At 43.9% G+C, this 21,348-nt stretch overlaps 1 pseudogene; it reads right to left on the reverse strand.

Moving 5' to 3' along the window:
• Positions 1-3,934: 3,934 nt before the first annotated feature.
• Positions 3,935-15,438, reverse strand: LOC136498505 (uncharacterized; annotated as a pseudogene).
• Between the last annotated feature and the right edge of the window lie 5,910 nt (positions 15,439-21,348).

The raw sequence follows: 21,348 nt of genomic DNA on the forward strand, positions 1-21,348 counted from the left end.
GGAAACCTGCTGGTTTGAAGAACAAAGGGCATCTCAGGATGGAGTGACAATCGTGCCAAGGCATCTCAGGATGGACCAACTTTGTAAAGCATTGACAAATCCTTCTGAGATAGTTGGAGTCCTTCACTCTGTTGGAAAATTCTCTGGTAATAACCTCTTGGAAAAAATTATCTCTCAAAATGCTCAAAGAGTAGAAGTGATTAATTGTTTTTCAGGTATCGTTGCCTGTAAGATCAATTTTCAGCAGCCAGAGCTTGGCATGCCTAAAATTTAACCTACATTTATTTTTCTCTAATTAAGTACTGGTCCAGCCATCAGTAGTAAAAAAATGGCTCCAAGCCTCTAACTTCTTTACATGAAAGGGAAAGACAAAAAAAAAAAAAAATTAACATCTCATCATTCGGGCCTCGTCTGACTTGTTTCCTTCTGAATATGTAGATATATAGCATTCATGGCACTACAGAATTATATTTTCTGTCAAAATTCATTTTAGGGATTTTATTCAAAGGAAGGGGCAACATTGTTGCTACGGCTGAACACGGTATGGGAATTTTGGATCAGAATATAGTGTTTACATTGCATCGTTGGTTTCTAATTCCTTGTGTATTTGGCATCAAAACTAGACTTTCATTCCATCCAATCGAGTACATGCTATGTGCATGCACATCCGACTTCAGTTATATCCAATACAAATGGTTCATCAGTGATGACTTCATCGTTGTTACTTAATTTTGCTATCGTCCCCGGCCTTCTCCTTGGCTGCTTGATGTCCTCGCCATCTCGCCTACGATGCCATCGGGCTTCGACGTCCTTGCTGGATGGGGAGGAAGGGGGCGTTGGGTGGTCCGCACCGCCATCGGGGGCGTGCCGGTCGGGTCATGCTGGCGTCGTGTACTCGTGTCTCGCCGTCTCGGGTTCGTAAACGATGAACTCTCTCCAGAAAGGGTGAAACCTCAATTACCAATATACCCTATATAATATAATTTATATTTTATAAACTCAATTAATAATTAATTAGATAGAAAATAGAAAAACGAAAGTACTTGGAAGTGTTGTGCTTTTTTTGACACTTTTTTCTTATAAATAATAATGGAAAGCCGCCGACAATATAAGTGATTCTTTGTATTCTTTAATTGATTGCAAGAAAATTAATAAAACAAGGCAGACTAACAGTATTGGAAGCAGGGTTTTTTTTGTGTGACTTCTACAACATCCGCTGATTAAAAGGCTCAATTGTAGGTATGAAGAACGGCCAAGAGTAATGAAGAAACAAGCTGATATTTGTTATTTTTGGGACCTGTGAAGATAGACGGACTTTTTTAGTGACTTTTACAACATCCACTAGTTAGTCACTTCTTTAATAACCTGAAAGAAAGCGATAGCAAGAAAATGGGAGAACAAGAACAGCTGGAGGCAGCAAAACAAATATCAGCAGTTCAGCACGTATAACAAAAGCTGGGAAATAATAAATACTGGAACAGAGGGTGCATATTCTCTTGTTAGGACAACACGCAAAGGATGCATCTCACTGAAAGCTAAGAAGGATGAAGGAATGAATCATATCATCTTCAAAGAAGAAAAGGTAACCTGCAGGTTAAAGGAAACAGGGGATAACTTGCAATATACGTCTCATAGGGCATCTTACGATGAAGAGTAATCACCGAGCCGTGGCACATTGGTGGTATCCGCTGGCAGAATGGGAGGCTTTGAAGCAGTAGTCAGACTGTCGGAGAGTTGAGTTCTTTTCTTCACGATGCTTTGTGTTTCATTCAGAGGGAGAGGGCCTAATACTGCTACAGCACATACTTGTGCTAAACATTCCGGTTATACAGATTGGTCAGTTTAGCAGGCCAGGTAATTGTCCTTGCTTCCTTACACCTCTGCTTCAGGGCGACTGTAACAGCCTATGTTCTAATTAATTAAAGATCTTCGCTTCTAAAAAGAAAAGGTACAGCAATGGACACCCAGCAAGCATACCAATAGCAACCAAGGCAGATGGATGATCCTTGCATAAACTAGGAAAAGGAAGGCGTTGCTTGCGGCAGGGGCGAGTATTATGCTGGAACACGAGGATAAGATGGCTAGGTTATCTTTGTCAAAGCTAAAGGTGACTAGTGTTCCCTCAAAAAAAGTGATTAGTGTTCAATGAATCATGCACGTTTAAAGCATACAGGGAAAACATGCCATGTTCTTGTGAAAAGACAACTCACATTGGATTGATAACTGCACCACGCATGGCACATCTCAAAGTACACGAACAAAATGATAGTAGTGTAGTGCATGTATGGCTTCAGTGGCATTTCATTAGTATATAAATGATTTTTGAACACGACTCCTATTTCTAATAGAGACGGAGGATATAAGAAACCACCGGTAAGTATGGTGAGGAGCACGGCAACTACAAACCGCATGCAAATACATTTTCAGCGACGGTATTTGAAGCACGAATCAAGCACCAACAAGTTCAACAACACGTATAAAGCACACGCACACATATAATAATTTAGCATGCGGAGGTGGAGACAGAGCTGTCACTGCGACACTATATATCGTACTTGTAGCAAACAAACTTATTACTATAGTGTACATCACCTTCACACGGCAAGCAAGGTCACTGTAGAAAAATGAAGCAATCTCATAACACACGATACGATGCAATATGTAACACAGTAGAATCTTGCGCTGTCCTTCTGGAAGGTTGGTCGATGAACCAGCGAGAGAAACCAAACCTTATTATTTTGACAAACAAATACCATAAGTACGGGTATGGTATGTGTACTTGCACACCGAGAGAGGAGAGAGATACAGGAAAAGAAAGAGAAAGGAGAGAAGGGATGACAAGTGGGCCCATAGTGCCATGTCAGCGTACAGTGTGAGTTAAGATTCATTTGGACCTACATGAAACCCGAAACTAAGTTTAAGGACTCAGAAATAGCATTTTGAGAGTACAGGGACCTAGATGACATCTCGTGCCAAGTTTGAGGACCGGCCACAAAATTTTCTCTTAATGAAGCTAGAATCTTTTACGGATCTTTGAAAACAGAATTCTCATCGTGACTGTGTTAGGCATTTGTTGGTCTAGCTCTGGCTTGTGTTGAGGACTCAACTTAGGGGGTGTTTGGTTCCACAGACTAAATTTTAGTCTCTGTCACATCGGATGTTTGGACACATGTATGGAGTATTAAATATAGACTAATTACGAAGCTAACTGCACAGATTGAGACTAATTTGCGAGACGAATCTTTTAAGCCTAATTGACAATGTGGTGCTACAGTAATATTCCATCTGTGTAATTAGTTTTATAATTAACTCATGTTTAGTCCTCCTAATTAGCATCCGAACGCCCGATGTGACATGGACTAAAATTTAGTCCGTGAAACCAAACACCCCCTTAGCCAACTAAAGATTTCCTAAGCTCAAGATATGGGTCCTTGCCCACAAATTCTATAAGGGAATTCAAAGATAGGACAGTTGGATGTATTCTTCTTTTCTTAAAGTGAGTTCCTTATCACTGCATTAGATGCCAGAGATTGTCCTTACCAATATGTTTATGCACACCCTGCTTTGGTTATCCACACCACCAATGCAGCTAATTTCTGATCCCAACTCCATTCCTTTTATTTATATCCGCGTTGTATCATGCGGAGTGATCTAATCCCCACCTTCGTCAGTCTAGTCTTTCTTTTGATTCAACGTGAGCATAGAGGCGCCTACTTTTCGTGAATATGTGTTTTTTCTTTCGAAAGACAAAATAATGGGAGGAGCTAGATGGAGCATTAGTACTTTAACTAAAGAGTAAAGGCATAGTGGTATTTGAACATATTGCAGGGCTGGATAACCCCTTTTCTCTTTGTAAAGATAAAGAAGGACTAATTAAAGAGCAAAGCAACATTGATTTCAATAAATTCGTGTGCCCGTGCTTTACTTCCACAGTTCCACCTTACTTCCACACGGAGCAGAGGCTCAGTCATTCAATACAATTCAATACTTCAAGCATGAATCAGATAACAAGTTCAACAACACGTACAAAAAAAAAAACAATACGTACAAAGCATACGCATGCATGACACATCTAATCTGATAATTTACCATGCGGAGATGGCCATGCTTATTACAAGCGGAAAACAGAGCTGTCACTGAACCAGCGGCCACCGCTGGATAGGAAGCGAGGCCGGTCAATGAACCAGCGGAGACAAACCATTGCTACGGCAGGTGCAGTTGCACACCGACAAGCGGTGAACTAAACACACATGGACCAATCAAATCATGGAAGGCACGCACATGTTGGCGAACGCGAAACTGAAGAGGCAGCAGACAGGCACTCCAACTCCAGATGCATGCAATTGGCGTCGGCGGCGAGCAGGAATTATTAACGGGATGATGGCTTTCTCTGGAATGGACAAAATAAGTAAAAATGATTATTGGAAGCTGATCGGGTGGATAAAAATAGTATACGATAGCTAATATAATTAATTAATAATGGAAACTGAAATCGCAAGACGTACCGATCGATTAACTGGATGATTTATCAATCTTGCGCTTGGGCATGGTATATTCATTCATCTGAGATAGCTCTCGATGACGACCCGCTCGCGGCGCGAAGCGAAAGCTGGGGGAAGCATGGGCTTGTAGCTGCCATGGTGTGAGTGTGTGCCATCCCAGCACAGCTTGTTCCACCAGGCCAGCTCGCCGCTCACCTCCACGGCCTTGTCTGGTTGTTGGTGGAAGCGTGGGAGGTGGCGCAAGCTCCAGCAGCCGCGGACGTGGAGCTCCTCCCACGCAGGCGCGATCAGCATGGGGTTGTCGACGTGGAGATGCTCCAGCAGTGGCAGCTCCTGGAGCCGTATCCTCCGGAGACATGGGAGCGTGTAACCAGCAGGAGATGAATGAGGACCATCGTCATAGAAAATTGCCTTGAGGTTGTAGCAGCACAGGATGTCCAGCGTCTCAAGGCTTGGTAGCTCACAGAAATAACGTGGAACGATGCCCTCCAACCTCGGGCAGTACTCTAAGAAGAGGTGCTTCAGTGCATTGAAATTATCACCACCACCACCACGGTAGAAATGGGTTAGACTTCTGAGACGGGAGACATGTGCATTTTGTAGAGATAGTACATCCCGGTTATGACTGAAGACCTGCACCATCCGATGGCACCGTCGGAGCATGCACTCCTCTAGCTCATCGAAACTACGATCACCCAGATCACTGAGACAGGAGACATGAGTATCACCCAACATGCTAATCGATTTGGTGACTGTCAGAAGATATGCCAGACCACGGGGATACCGATCAGCAGCTGAGATCTCCACGTGACGCTTGGTCACCCGAAAGGGAGGTACGTCATCCATTGACACCATAGAGACTCCGTCTGTCAGATACAGACGGTTTATATCAGCGTAAGCTGGTGGTGCCATCTGAACCTTGTTGATCATCACCATGTCCTCTTCATCCTTTAACTTGCTGCTTGTGGACTTGCATGATGTAACTCGAACATAGAAAGTTGTCAAAAGTTCTCCAGCCCTTACTGAATTCATGGTGTCATAACCGAAGCTATAAAACAATCTGGAATCACTTATGCACACCTGAGCACCTTGTGGATGATCCGAATGATTAATGGTTCTGTTTGAGCACTGATCCAAGCAAAACACATCCGGGAGTCTCTGCAGCTTATGCCAAGGAAATCGTCTCAGGGAAGGAACACCCAAGAGAAACAATTTTCTAAGCTCTGGCAGATTAGGGATGCTGTCTGGGAGCTCCTTGATAGCCGTAGCAGATAGATCAAGCTCCTCCAAAGCACCAACCTCCTTAATGTCAACAAACTCCAACTTTCTACATCCACGCAAGGACAGTCGCCTCAACAACAAGTTCTTGTTCTCAATTAGCTTCAGTGATCGAAGATTCTTCATCTCTTCAAATATCTCCATAGGAAAAGATTTTATTTGAGTCCCTGTGAGCTCGAGTTTTGTTAGACTAGACAAAGCACCAACGGAAGGTGGCAATTCCTCAAGGTTGGAGCACTTGACAAGCAAGAGCTCTTGCAGATTAGGCATGCTACAGAAGAAGTCGTTGTGGAATGTGTTTATATTTGAGTAGGAAAGATCAAAGCAGAGCAAGTTGAGATTTTTGCTGCTATTGATTTCATTGAGAGTAATTTCAGTGTTGGGGAAGCTGAATGGACTCGTGAGGTTAAAGCAGCCCCTAAGGGAAAGGTACTGGAGTTCTTTGGAGGTAGCAGATTGATGGAGGAAGTGATTTTAGTGGAGTGTAGGAGAGATCAAGAGCATGAAGACAGGGGAGTTTGGCAAAGAAATGATCGGATTCAAGCTTCATGAGCAACCTTGATTGCTGTGAGCAATGCCTTAAAATGAGTGTTGTTGGGCCACTAGCTCCGTAGCTCAACCATTCCTTGCTTAAATGCCATCCTTGGTTCTCCCACATGTGAGATCCACTGCATGTGTTCCAACCTAGGATGGTCTCCGTCGCAAAGTTCATCGGTTGTGTGGTGCTCTGCGATGAGGTTGTGACATGCTAGGGAAGGGTGCAGCAGATTTTGTGGCTTCTTCAGCTTCAGTCGGTTCACAGGAGAAAAGGGGATCTCCAGCAAGGAGTACTCTCGGAAAGCTTCAAGGATGAGATTTCCAACTTGGTATATATCACTGTATTGCCATCATAACTACTACTGCCTGTAGTTCTCCCCCGTTCTTTCCTGTGGTCCGATGACAAGGATGCCTTGTGCAGACCACTGGCGTATCAGCTCATCTGAAGTAATGTCGGCTAATGCAGCAGACCTCTTCTGGCCTCCATCTCCATGAGGCGATGAACAGTGGGTGAAAGGAGCAGTGGTGGCGTAGTGAAAGCACCGGACAGCCACGTGATGCCAATATTGCTCGTCTTTGTGGGCGACCGCAGCCAAGATGTACTTGGCCGCTTGATGCAGTGAGTAGAGAGTAAGAATCACCATATCATCCCCACTAAAAGATTTGATATTAGACAAGAATAATCTGCTGGCTGGCTCCTTCCGTACACATCTTGAGTGGTGGTGGATACGCACCAAAAGGAGCCTTTCCACTCAGGGGCAGGAAAGCATAAGCCCTCTGTTGAAGCAGTAAGGTTGATGGGCTTGATGGGCTCGTCGAGGTTCTCGACCAGCAGCAGGTACTTCTTCATCACTAGCTTTTGGATTATTTGAGGTACTTCAAATGATGTTGAAAGCTTATGCAGTGTTCTTGAAAGCTTATGCTGTAAGGACGAGAGGCCATAGGTATAGTACCGCAGCTCGTCATCCTCTTCCAAGAGCCTGTCGTATTCTTGCTCCTGCTCTTGGTCGAGTAGCCCGAGCTGCTCCGCCACTTTGAAATGCAGCTTGTCATTAATGCTCAGTCTCGTTCCTGCCAGCTGTGCTGCTGCTCGCTTCATGTCCACCTCTATCACGTGGTCATAGGGGCCATGTGTCTTGATCTTTGCGTCCCGAGTGATGCTTGAGATAGCTCGTGTGAAACATGCTGTGGGTCCGACCCCAACATTCCACATCACCCATACAAACCCATCGAGTTTTTTTTTCCACGTCTCGATACGCAGGGCTCTTGAGATATCCATCCAGCCTGGCCGCACAAATAGAAAAAAAGGACCGGTTAAGTGCATGATCAAACACTTGCGTACAGGTCAGTAACTACGTACTTAGCTATCCTCTTTTTTACACTCCCTTTTCTTTGCCAGTATCACGTGGAGTCCTACATATGGTTTGCTTCTTGTTAATTAGCGAGAAATTTCTACTCCACGTGGAGTACGATTTTCAAAACTCTGTGTGAAGACAAGTAATAAACACTTGGGCTGAAGTCGATACTAGATGTTCTTGTTCCTGAACATACAAAATCACCTTTTTGCGCATGTTAATTTTATGGACAAATCTATTTCATGTTAATAATATTTCCGAGTGAAAATGCTCCCCGTCGGTAGTAGGCATGCGAAAGATAAAGAACATTATTTTTCCCAGTATCGTGTTATTCTTTTTCTTAAAAAACAGTATAGACGTAGATGCTCATATATATATATATATATATACACTACCGGAAACGTTAAATTTACCGAGTGTTTTTATGTTTGCCGTGTATATTCTCTCGGACACTCGGCAAACAAGATCTTTGCCGAGTGCTGCGCTAAAAACACTTGGCAAAAAGAAAACACTCGATAAAGCGGAGGTTTGCCGAGTGTCAACAAAAAACACTCGGCAACAAAAAAACACTCGACAAAGATGGGGGTTTACCGAGTGTTTTTTTTTTTACACTCGGCAAAGAAGTAAAAATCTTTTTTCTAGGAAAGAAGGAGAAGAAAAAAAAAAACTTTGCCGAGTGCCCAGATTCAGGACACTCGGCAAAGAAAGAAAAATCTTTTGTCTGGGAAAGAAGGAGAAGAAAAAAAAAATAAAAAAAAAACTTTACCCAGGTGCCCAGATCTAAGACACTCGGCAAAGGAAAAAAATAATTTTTTTTGGGAAAGAAGGAAGAAGAAAAAAATAAAAATAAAAACTTTACCGAGTGCACAGATCTAGGAGACTCGGCAAAGAAAGAAAAATATTTTTTCTGGGAAAGAAGGAGAAGAAAAATAATGAAAAAAAATACTTTGCCGAGTGCCCAGTTCTAGGACACTATGGCAAAGGAAAAAATATTTGTTCTAGGAAAGAAGGAGAAAAAAAAATAAAAAAGAAAAACTTTGCCGAGTGCCGAGATCCAGCACACTCGGCAAAGGAAAAAATGTTTTTTTAAAACCGCGCCGCCCTCCCCTTCTCCCCGCAACGGCGCCCTATCCTTCTCCCCGCACGGCCCCTCCCCTTCTCCCCGCGCCGCGTCCGCACGGCCCCTCCCCTTCTACCCGCCGGCGGCCCCTCCCTTCTCGGCCGAATCCGGCGGCCCGGCCACCCTCCTTCCCCCGACCGGCCCCCCTCCCCTTCTCCCCCGTGCCGCGTCCGCACCCCCCTCCCCTTCTCCGCGCCGCGTCCGCACCCTCTCCCCTTCTCCCCGTCGGCAGCCCCTCCCCTCCTGGCCGGATCCGGCGGCCCGGCCACCCCTCCTTCCCCTGGCCGCCGCGCCCTCCCCTTCTCCCCCGCGTCGCATCCGCATGCCCCCTCCCCTTCTCCGCACCGTGTCCGCACGCCCCCTCCCCTTCCCCGCGCCGCGTCCGCACGCCCCTCCCCTTCTCCACCGGCGGCCCGGCCACCCCTCCTTCCCCGGCCGCCGGCGCCGCCCCCTCCACTCCTTCCCCAGATCCGGCGGCGGCCCCTCCCTCTCGGATCCGGCGGCGTCCCGGCGGGCCGACCCTCCCCTCTCCCGGATCGGCAGAAGTGGCGTTCGGTGTGGCGGGCGGGGGTCAGGCGTAGTGGGGTGGCTGTGGTCGGCTGTCCCAGGCGTGGGGCATGTTGGGCGTGGTGGCCAGTGTGTGGGGGCGTCGGCGGTGGGCGGCGTCCGGCGTGGCGGCAGCGGGAATGTGGCGGCGTGGTGGCCGTGGTGGGTGGCGGCCGGTTGGCAATTTGTTTTTTATTTTCTTTGCGAAAATGTTTGCCGAGTGTTTTTCGGGGCACACGTCATGTCTTTTGCCGAGGTGCCCGACGAAAACACTCAGGCAAAGTGAGTTTTGCCCGAATAACACTTTTGTCGTGTGCCCTTTGCCGAGTGTTACACTCGGCGAAGGGTTTTGGCCGAGTGGTTTTAGTTTATAGTGACGTGTGCCGTAGGCACCACGGCAAAGCTTCCCGTCCCCGTAGTGATACACGCACGCAACACACATCCACTATGATATAATACATGCTTATCCTATCTTGTGAAGCACCTCTAGGATACTTGAGCTAAGCCGAGGAAATCTCGAACTTGACGAGAAGTCCGCATATTGCGCTTAATTTTCTGGGCACCTTGTGGTACCAACAACGTTAATTCATAGAACAAATCAAAAAATGTGAGCATATGTGCTATTAAACTCGGTGTTGCATAAGATTACTAATGTATATGATATCGATTAACAAATTATCTCAAATTATAAGGATTCTAAGTGAATTAACTCTCGCATACTATTTATTAACGTCCCATGCCTCATTCACATGCGTACAGATCTTTAATGTCTATCATAATGCAACTCCATGCTGAAAATATGGTAAGCAGAATATCTCACTCTGACTAAGGGTTGCATCATTTGTTTTACCTCGTGATATGTCATAAATTTTTTTATGATACCTTAAATTTCAAAATAGAGAGTATATAGAGAGATCAAGCTAGCGTTCATAAAGTGCGAATAACAGAAGCTTTCTGTAAATTTAAAGAAAATATAGAAATATGTTAAAGATAACATACCAGAAGTCGATACTTCGTAAACGATCACGCCATAAATGCAATGTCTCGGTGTCAACAGAAAATGATGATGCCATGACTTAAGTTTATTTAGTAGAGACCAAATTTCTCAGTTAACAATACCTGTGAGCAACAAAAGTATTTGCATGAGCTTATTAACACGAAAAGATGGCTAAAAGTACTCAAATGCCCATATACTACGAGGAATACTAGTTCATCAACCCGTGCTCTCGCACAGTCTAGAATTTTAAATGATGTACTATCAATATATTTTATTTGATTAATAAAAAAAATTACTTATACTAAATTGTGGTTGGTTTACCACGTACTTATACTAAAAGGACATCGCTATGGATTTTGTGGCTGGTTTACCACGTACTCCTAAAGGGAGGGATGCTATTTGGGTTGTTGTGGATCACCTGAGTAAGGTAGCTCATTTTATTCCTTACCGTTCTACAAATTCAGCAAGTGACTTAGCTCCAATCTTATGCGTGAAATTGTGAGACTTCATGGGTGCCAAAAACCATTGTTTCTGATAGGAGACGCTAATTTGTTTCCAAGTTCTGGGAGAGCTTGCAGAGTGCCTTGGGAACTAATGTGATACTTAGCACGGCTTTTCATCCTCAAACGGATGGTCAATCGGAGCGTACAATTCAAACTTTGGAGGATATGCTAAGGTCATGTGTTCTGTCATGGAAAGGAAGCTGGGAGGAGCATTTGCCTCTTGTGGAGTTCGCTTATAACAATAGTTACCATGCTAGCATTCGTTGTGCACCTTTTGATGCCCTTTACGGAAGGAAGTGCAGGTCACCACTTTGTTGGGAAGCAGTGGGTGAAAAGGCAGCTCTCGGACCAGATTGGGTTTCTAAGGATTACTAAGCGTGTCGCTGAAATTTGGCAACAAATGCTAGCTTCACAGAGCAGGCATAAAAGCTATGCTGATGTTACGAGGCGAGACTGGAGTTTCAGGTTGGGGATCAAGTACTTTTGAAGGTTTCTCCTAATAAAGGTGTAGTGAGATTTGGGGTTAAAGGAAAGCTTAGCCCAAGGTATCATGGTCCTTTTCCAATATTGGAAACGTGTTGGAAGTTGGCTTACAGATTGGAGCTACCCAATTCTATGAGTGGTGTGCATAATGTATTTCATGTTTCCATGCTGACCAAAATACCTACGGGACCCAGAGCAACATATGACCTTGGAACCAGAAACCATCAAGGAAGACTTGACCTTTGAGGCACGTCCTGTAAGAATTTTAGAGGAGGCTGATAACGTCTTGTGACGAAGGACGCTCAAGTATCTGAAGGTTCTTTGGACTAATCAGACAGAGCGGGAAGCGACTTGGGAGCTCGAGTCGAGAATGCAGTAGGGCTCCTTCCTGGCTCCTTCGGAGGAGCCTTACCAAATGTTTTGTACGAGGAGAGTTTTTCAGTGAAAAACAGACGAGCCGGAGCCATTTTAGAGGAGCCCTCCTCATGAGGAGCCCTGCCAAACACCCCTAAGTTGGTTATACCATTTTTCTTGCGTGAAAAAAATCATGATAGAACTACCATATATTGTATTTAGAGAGTGATGTAGGGTCTATTTCATTCAGCTGTAGGCTATGAAAAAACTATTGTGAGCTATGAAAAAGCTATTGTGAGTTGCGCTGTGAAAAAGATATAGGCTGTTTGATTGAAATAACTATAAAACCTGCTGTCGTGGGGTCGAAACTGCGGTAAGTATTGTTGTTCATGGTCGTGTCACAGAGTGTGAGGTCCTTGTGCTCGGGTGGACTCAAGAAACAAAGAACTTAAAGATCACACGGGGGACACAGAGGTTTATCCTGGTTTGGGCTATGGGGCCCTATGTCCAGCAGTTTGATGATCTTTGTATTCAAGAGCACCCAAATCGGGGGTTCCAACAGAATGTAAGAGAGAGATTTGGCAGGGGATCGCTCGGTGCAGATCCTAGGCTCGTCGACGGTGAGGTCTCCTGATGAGGAAATCACTCCTTCGATGCACCCGCTGATCCTCCAAACAATATGCAAGGTCCAATGACGCCAGTAGAGGTGAGCTCGTTCTTAAGCGATCCTTTTCATACTTTTGAGAATAGACTACTACCTAATGATGTTATATTTCTTAGGAACATTGGAGAGGGTCATGAGGAACTTGGAGGAAGAGATGGAGGCAAAGATAACCAGCAAGGACGTCCAACACAAGCCGGAGGCCTGGTCCAACATGAATTCGGTCTGCCTCGGCCTCCAGGACAGTCTGCCATAAACTGGTCACCCAGGACGCGTCTGGACTCCTTTTCGACGATCCACATATGGATGGAAAGATAATTTCATAAGGAAACAATGGAAGGTCCACATCAAAATCCCTTCAGAATCAACGGAATCATTGAAACAATTCAGCGTCCAGAATCTATCAGGGTGCTGCGTCACCGTATTTGGTCCAATGGGCCGTGTATCGTCTTTGAGCCCGTTAGGGGGGCGTCCAGGGTAGGCGCGACCCTAAGACCTTTATAATCATACCACTGCCATCATTAGGTTTTGGGTTTTGCTTAGATCATTCTGTCCATTGACAGTCGCCGTTCATGTTTGTGAGACCCCACTTTGAGAACTTAATCATACAATCTAGTTTGTCCCATACTTTGAGCTGCGTACTTTCAAGTTCTTGCTTGTGTCTTCGTTTCACAGGTAGGATTAGCCTTCTTGGCGAGGTCAACCGGATTGGTGACACGGTTGATAACCAGAGGAGTTGTGGTGCTAAGGTTGCAGGGTTTGGGTTTTCGATCTGAAGAGATCGTCGTCGTGTGTGTCGTGCTACGCCTAAAACGATAGTTATCATCAACCTGAGAAGATCGGAAATCATGTCCCCATCATCTCCCCCTCATCGGAGAGGAGGAAGACGAAGGAAAGGGTGGTGGAGCTCTCGTACTCCTCTCGGAGTGGTTCTGCTCTCGGTGTAGAGCTCGAGCTTCGGTGGAGAGGACTCGAATGATCTGTTCTGAATCATCTTGGTTTTCCTCCCCCTCTCTAGGATCAACCTCCCTTATATATCGAGGTAGGTGGGTTCATGGCAGTTTGGGGGGTCTAGTGTTTGGTCTATGTGCGTCGGAGTCCACGAGGGGCTTGCATTTTGACCGTGAGGATTTGTCGGCTTGGACTAGCCTCCACCAGGTGCACCTTCTAGAGTCTTCTTTGGTAGCGAAGGTGTCCGGCTTGAGGGGCTGCCGAGCGGGCCCGGGAGCCCCATAAGCTAGCAGAGGGGTTTTGTCCCTTTGTGTCACGCCTCGTACGTGACCCTGTTGGAGGAGAGGTTGACAATGATGCCTGTGTGCGGCGTCGGTGAGCCCCTGGGCCTTGGGTGCTCGGGGCGCTTGCTTCCAGCCCGGGCCTTGGCTTGCACTTGAGGCCAGGGCCAAGGATCGGGTTTTGGCTCCCGTCGATCGGGAGGCTGCGGCTCGGGCAGCCTCCGAGCCCCAAGCAGAAGAGGGGTACGTGCTCGGGCTCGGCCGGTCCTTAGCCGGAGGGTGCGTGCGAGCGCACCTGAGGGGTGTAGCCCCTGAGCGGTCCTGGAGGGATCGGTCGGGGGTCCTTCGGTCGGGAACCTCTTACCTAGGGAGTTACATACCCCTATGTTATGACCTCGTCACCTACCACCATCTTTTAACTCCCTTGAAACAGCTATAAAACGTCTCTCTATTCCCACCCACTTGGAAAAGCTGAAAGACAGAAGTAGAGTCCAAGGTGCTACGAAAATTATACTACGCGAAAGCAGGTGCTTCTAGAAAATAGCTCTGGTTGTACTCATTTGGCTGGCTTTTTGCTTTTTGGTAGCAAAAGCACTTTTTAGTAGCTGAACCAAACATAGTTGTCGTAGTCTTTCTGTTAGAGCATGTTCAAAAGGCTTTGTCAAACTCACTCTCTAAATCATCAATTAAGGAGTCATTTGAATAAAAGCTGCTCTATATCTTTCCACCCTCTAGTAGCTTCTCTATATTTTGTCTACACTCTAGATAGCTAACCCCATTCTCTATCTTTTGCTAGTGAGAAATCTAGAATAGATGATGGCAACATTTGGAGATATAATTAAAGATGTTGTACGTTGGAGGGCATTTTTTTCACCAAATCCTCTATTATAAGGATTTTTTTGAAAGCGTGCTATAGCACGTGCTTCATTAAGTGGAATTGGGAAACAATACAAGCTCCGTAGCCTTCGTCACGGCGAGATGCCGTTTGGGAATAGGGGCGCACACTGGACACAGATCACCGCCAGGCGGTGGAGACTAACGGCTGTACTAACTAAGTAACGATTGGCGTGACGTTGCCTCTAGGAGTTGGCCGCGGGTCAAGTCACCTGAGCGGTGAGCGACGCCAGACTCCCATACCCGGATATAAAGAGGCTCTTGGTTTCTTGGAGTTCCTCGTAGTGGAGAGTAAGAAGTGTGGTTTTGGAGAGGAAAAAGATGGAGAGTGATTTAGAAAGTCTATTGCACTTTAATATTTTTGTTTTCTCAACTTTATGATAAAGAGCCATGTGATGGGAGAGTCTCTTGGAGATGCTATTACAAGTTTTAAAAGGTACAATTAAGAAAATTATTTTGGTCTATGTCAAAAGTATAAATTAAATATTAGTATCTACTCCTATCCTACTAATATATATGATATCCAAGCATTAACAAATTATCTCAAATTATAAGGATTCTAAGTGAATTAACACGCATAGTATTTATTAACGTCCCATGCCTCACTCACATGGGTACAGATCTTTAATGTCTATCGTGATCCAACTCCATGCTCAAAATATGGTAAGCAGAATATCTCACTCTGACTAAGGGTTGCATCATTTGTTTTACCTCGTGATATGTCATAAAAAATTTATGATACCTTAAATTTCAAAATAGAGAGAGTATATAGAGAGATCAAGCTAGCGTTCATAAAGTGCGAATAACTGAAGCTCTCTGTAAGTTTAAAGAAAATATAGAAATATGTTAAAGATACATACCAGAAGCTGATACTTCGTAAACGATCACGCCATTCATGCAATGTCTCGGTGTCAACAGAAAATGATGATGCCATGACTTAAGTTTGATTAGTAGACGACCAAAATTCTCGGTTAACAAAACCTGTGAGCAACAAAAGTATTTGCCGCAGCTTATAACGTGAAAAGATGGCTAAAAAGGAAATAAAATAAATGTAAATTCCACTAGCGGTTGTCGAACCTGTCCCGAGTTCTTATCTAGGTCCCAGTACTTTCGAATTGCACATTCAGTTCCCTAAACTTGTCCCGAATTCTCATCCAAGTCATGATACTTTCAAATTGGCACATTCAGCTCTCTAAACTTGTCTTAAGTTCTCACAATGGTTCCGATACTTTCAAAATACACACTCAACTTCCTAAACTTGTATTACTATCTATACCATCCTGGTACATCCCCTTCCCCACAATACATGGAATATGCCCCACCACACTCGTGCAAACACACCCCGCTGCACCGCGTTCGTCCACCCATAGTGGTGTAGTGCTCAGGGGTCGAGATGTGTGGCAAGAGCTTAGGAAGGATGTGCAGACCTAGCTTCCTAGGACTTGCTACGCCACCTGGCCACCCATGCCATGCTTGCCCTACTGCACGTCCAAGCCAAGCCTTCTCCCTCGCAGTCTTCCTCGATTTCGCTTTTTTTACTCATTCCTCCTTCATCTCACCGTGGTGTCAGCCCCTGCCTCGTGGCCATTGCATTCAACACCACCACAGCCACCACCTCATCCACACTCCTTCCTCTCCCTCAACTTGTATGAACTCATGCTCATTCTCGCCATCTCCTCGCACTCGGTTTCTCACTCTCCTAGTTCTTCCTCACCTCCTCGTCAACAACAGGGCCATCGCTACAGTGCCATTGTAACAAGCGGCATGGTGGCGAGGTTTGGGCATGGCATGGCCCACTGCACCGACGATACAACATAAGGGCCGTCGTGGGGTAGTAGGGTGAGCATTGGTGCAACTCCACATGGCTAGTGGTAAGGCGGGCATGTGTGGTGTAGCGGATGTGAGGATGGTAGTGCAGGGGTGGATGAACCATAATGGTAAATAATACAACTTTAGGACCATGAGTGTGCAATTTCCAAGTACCATGACCGGGATGAGAATCGGGACGAGGTTTATGTAGTTGGGTGTGCAATTTGAATGTACTGGAAACTGTGTGCATATGTAATTTCCCAATAATTATTTGACTTTTTAGCCAACGATTATATAGATAATTGTTTTTTTATTTTTTTGCAATACATATGCGCACGTACTGGAAGCCGTATGCTTGGCATACCTGGCATACCCCTCTAGATCCAATATGGCCTCACATTGACGCATCCAGAATGTAAGAGATACAGAATCAGCTCCACATTTTGACCTGTAAAAAAAACACAAAAACATTTTTATGTCTACGTAGTAGCATTTATGACTAATTGTGTTGCTTCATATATATGATTTCCTTGCGACAAACTAATTCTACTTACTAATATGGTGTTGTAGACCACATAATAGAAAAAGGGGAAGAACCAGTTTATGACCAGAGGTTAAAATTTTCAAAGAGATAACATCACCACTGATAGGAGCAAGATGCTACTTTACTAATTGATTGACATTTGACAAAATGTCCAAGCGAAATCATTAGCCTATATCATGTTACCTTCTAAGTCTTTGACAATATCTCGTCATAATCGTTTTGAAATTTTTGTATGAGTTTAGTTAAAATTAATGTTAATCAAGAGCCTTCAAAAATTAATGTTAATCACTGATGTAGTTATTTTTACCTCTTCTTTTGCCAATGGGGTCGTTGTTTTTGGTAAAATTGCCAGGAATAACTTTGTGTGCTATGACGTCACACAATTCCTTCTCTGAAAAATCAATTCTTAAGGCTGAAGGTTGCCACTATATATGTTTTCTCCAGAAGCACTCACTTCTTTGTGACCCTGAGAAAACACGAATAATGAAACAATTTTCTGAGCATTGGTAATAATGAAACAAGGAAGAAGGATATTATTACCTCGTGCTAGAATCGATGATGTTATGTGGATGAAAATCAATTACTCAGATGACTTGGGGGGATTCGGTTTGAAGGAGCTTGTACCATATGTTTGTTTTTGGTATATCCATTTATCTGTACTAGAAGAAGCAATTACTTGCTAGACATCAAGTACGAAATCATCAAACAGACAAAAAAAAGTCAATACTATAAGAAGAATCAAAGTGGTAGCATAAAAGAACAGCAGAAAACGAAGATTTTTTTTTTTGTTTTTTCAGTTGAAAACTAAGAAAGAAGAACAGGGCCTCAAACAAGATCTGGAAGAAAGCTAATGGGAAACAATATATTTGCAAGAAAATATGGTAATTCTTTGTTTTCGTTAATGGATTGAGATAAAAACAGATGAACATAACGGTATATGAAGCAGTGAATGAAAGCCAATGGGAAACAAGAGAATGAAAAACAAATTGTTGTTTGGTGGTGGTGGGAGGATTTGTGGAGGATAGATGGATTTTCTTATAGTATATTAGTCACTCACTCAGTTCGGAACCTGAACGCAAGAGATTCAGAATGGAAATGAGTGACAAGAAGGGGTAGCTGGGAAGAGGGACGGCACTGCAGTACTCTCGCTTATATACACCAACAGAGGGACACTATTCTCTGGTTATGATTATGACAACACGCAGAGGTGGAAAGGACGCATCTCTCTGAAATCTAGTAAATATTAAAGCTGAGAATACTTTAGGAATGGAACTTACAATGTCCAAAGAAAAAAAAGGTAACTTGCAGGTTTATAAAGAACAAAAGTATCTCAGGATGGAGTGACAGTCGTTCCAAGGCACAATGGCATGGCTTGATAAAGCACACAAGCAGAGCAATCGAAGACTGTAGTCGTAATATTTTCTTTGTTGTTGCGGTAATTCACAATTTATCTAAAGGACTGAGCCTGATTGAAACAAGAACCCTTTTATCAGCATGGCTAAAGTGTTGTTATGTTCATGCACACGGTTGGACCAACTTGTTAAAACATTATTTTTTGAAAGAACTTGGTATAACATTGGCAAATCCTTCAGAGACATAGCTCGAATCCTTCATTCCATTGGAAATTCGCTCGTAACCTCTTGCAAAAAATAGTCTCAAAAAATGTTTCAAACAGTAAGTAGTGTTTACTTGTTTGTCTGGTAACTTCCCTGTAAGATTTTATCAAAAAAAAAACTTCCCTGTAAGATCAAGTGTAACACCCTAGAATTTGCATTCCTTTGAAATAGCCTAAATTGATTTAATAATGCAATTATGTGAGCATTCCAATGTCCGGGAATAATGATTTTCGCCACTAACTTGGTTAGGACAATGCAAGAGATTTACCACCGTGTTCGGCCTGGCTGGATTTTCGGCTGATTGTCGCTGCTGCTGCTGATTTGTTGTTGAGAGAGACAAATATTGTTCCATGGCTGAAAGTAATGCTGATTTTGGCCAGCCAAAACGACTAGTGAGAAGAGGGAGTCATCTGTCTGCTGAAGTACTCTCTTATATACAGTAAGGGAGAGCAATATTCTCTGTGTACCACAGCCACACGAGGAGAAAAGATGCATCTCTCTGAAGTCTGAAAGCTAAAGACTAAACCTGAGAATACTATATGCTATCTCCTCATATATGAATTCAAGTATATATATCCAATTTGTATGGGCTCATCAATGAGAAACTTCTCTTAAAATTCTCGTAGAGCTGAGAGTACTCTCTTTCTCTTACAGAGGGACAATTATTCTCTGGTTAGTGAAGGAACGTATCGTACCATGCATGTTCAAAGAAGAAAAAGGAAACCTGCTGGTTTGAAGAACAAAGGGCATCTCAGGATGGAGTGACAATCGTGCCAAGGCCATCTCAGGATGGACCAACTTTGTAAAGCATTGACAAATCCTTCTGAGATAGTTGGAGTCCTTCACTCTGTTGGAAAATTCTCTGGGTAATAACCTCTTGGAAAAAATTATCTCTCAAAATGCTCAAGAGTAGAAGTGATTAATTGTTTTTTCAGGTATCGTTTGCTGTAAGATCAATTTTCAGCAGCCAGAGCTTGGCATGCCTAAATTTAACCTACATTTATTTTTCTCTAATTAAGTACTGGTCCAGCCATCAGTAGTAAAAAATGGCTCCAAGCCTCTAACTTCTTTACATGAAGGGAAAGACAAAAAAAAAAAAATTAACATCTCATCATTCGGGCCTCGTCTGACTTGTTTCCTTCTGAATATGTAGATATATAGCATTCATGGCACTACAGAATTATATTTTCTGTCAAAATTCATTTTAGGGATTTTATTCAAAGGAAGGGGCAACATTGTTGCTACGGCATGCTGAACACGGTATGGGAATTTTTGGATCAGAATATATAGTGTTTACATTGCATCGTTGGTTTTTACTTCTTGTGTATTTGGCATCAAACTAAACTTTCATCTCCATCCAATCGAGTTACATGCTATGTGCATGCACATCGACTTCAGTTATATCAATACAAATGGTTCATCAGTGATGACTTCATCGTTGTTACTTAATTTTGCTATCGTCCCCGGCCCTTCTCCTTGGCTGCTTGATGTCCTCGCCATCTCGCGTACGATGCCATCGGGCTTCGACGTCCTTGCTGGATGGGGAGGAAGGGGGCGTTGGGTGGTCCGCACCGCCGTGGGGGGCACGCCGGTCGGGTCATGCTGGCGTCGCTGTCTACATAGGGCGGATCACGCCGCTGCCGGGATTGGTTTCTGCGCTGAACGAGTAGCGCTGTCGTGTACTCGTGTCTCGCCGTCTCCGGTTCGTAAACGATGAAATCTCTCCAGAAAGGGCGAAACCTTAATTACCAATATACCCTATCTAATATAATTTATATTTTATAAACTCAATTAATAATTAATTAGATAGAAATAGAAAAACGAAAGTACTTGGAAGTGTTGTGCTTTTTTTGACACATTTTTTCTTATAAATAATAATGGAAAGCCGCCGACAATATAAGTGATTCTTTGTATTCTTTAATTGATTGATTGCAAGAAAATTAATAAAACAATGCAGACTAACAGTATTGGAAGCAGGGTTTTTTTGTGTGACTTCTACAACATCCGCTGATTAAAAGGCTCAATTGTAGGAATGAAGAACGGCCAAGAGTAATGAAGAAACAAGCTAATATTGTTATTTTTGGGATCTGTGAAGATAGACGGACTTTTTTAGTGGCTTTTACAACATCCACTAGTTAGTCACTTCTTTAATAACCTGAAAGAAAGCGATAGCAAGAAAATGGGGAGAACAAGAACAGCTGGAGGCAGCAAAACAAATATCAGCAGTTCAGCACGTATAACAAAAGCTGGGAAATAATAAATACTGGAACAGAGGGTGCATATTCTCTTGTTAGGACAACACGCAAAGGATGCATCTCACTGAAAGCTAGGAAGGATGAAGGAATGAATCATTATCATCTTCAAAGAAGAAAAGGTTAACCTGCAGGTTTAAGGAAACAGGGGATAACTTGCAATATACGTCTCATAGGGCATCTTACGATGAAGAGTAATCACCGAGCCGTGGCACATTGGTGGTATCCACTGGCAGAATGGGAGGCTTTGAAGCAGTAGTCAGACTGTCGGAGAGTTGAGTTCTTTCTTCACGATGCTTTGTGTTTCATTCAGAGGGAGAGGGCCTAATACTGCTACAGCACATACTTGTGCTAAACATTCCGGTTATACAGATTGGTCAGTTTAGCAGGCCAGGTAATTGTCCTTGCTTCCTTACACCTCTGCTTCAGGGCGACTGTAACAGCCTATGTTCTAATTAATTAAAGATCTTCGCTTCTAAAAAGAAAAGTACAGCAATGGACACGCAGCAAGCATACCAATAGCAACCAAGGCAGATGGATGATCCTTGCATAAACTAGGAAAAGGAAGGCGTTGCTTGCGGCAGGGGCGAGTATTATGCTGGAACACGAGGATAAGATGGCTAGGTTATCTTTATCAAAGCTAAAGGTGACTAGTGTTCCCTCAA

This window comes from Miscanthus floridulus, chromosome 12 (genome assembly GCF_019320115.1).
Source record: "Miscanthus floridulus cultivar M001 chromosome 12, ASM1932011v1, whole genome shotgun sequence".
NCBI classification, from domain to species: domain Eukaryota; kingdom Viridiplantae; phylum Streptophyta; class Magnoliopsida; order Poales; family Poaceae; genus Miscanthus; species Miscanthus floridulus.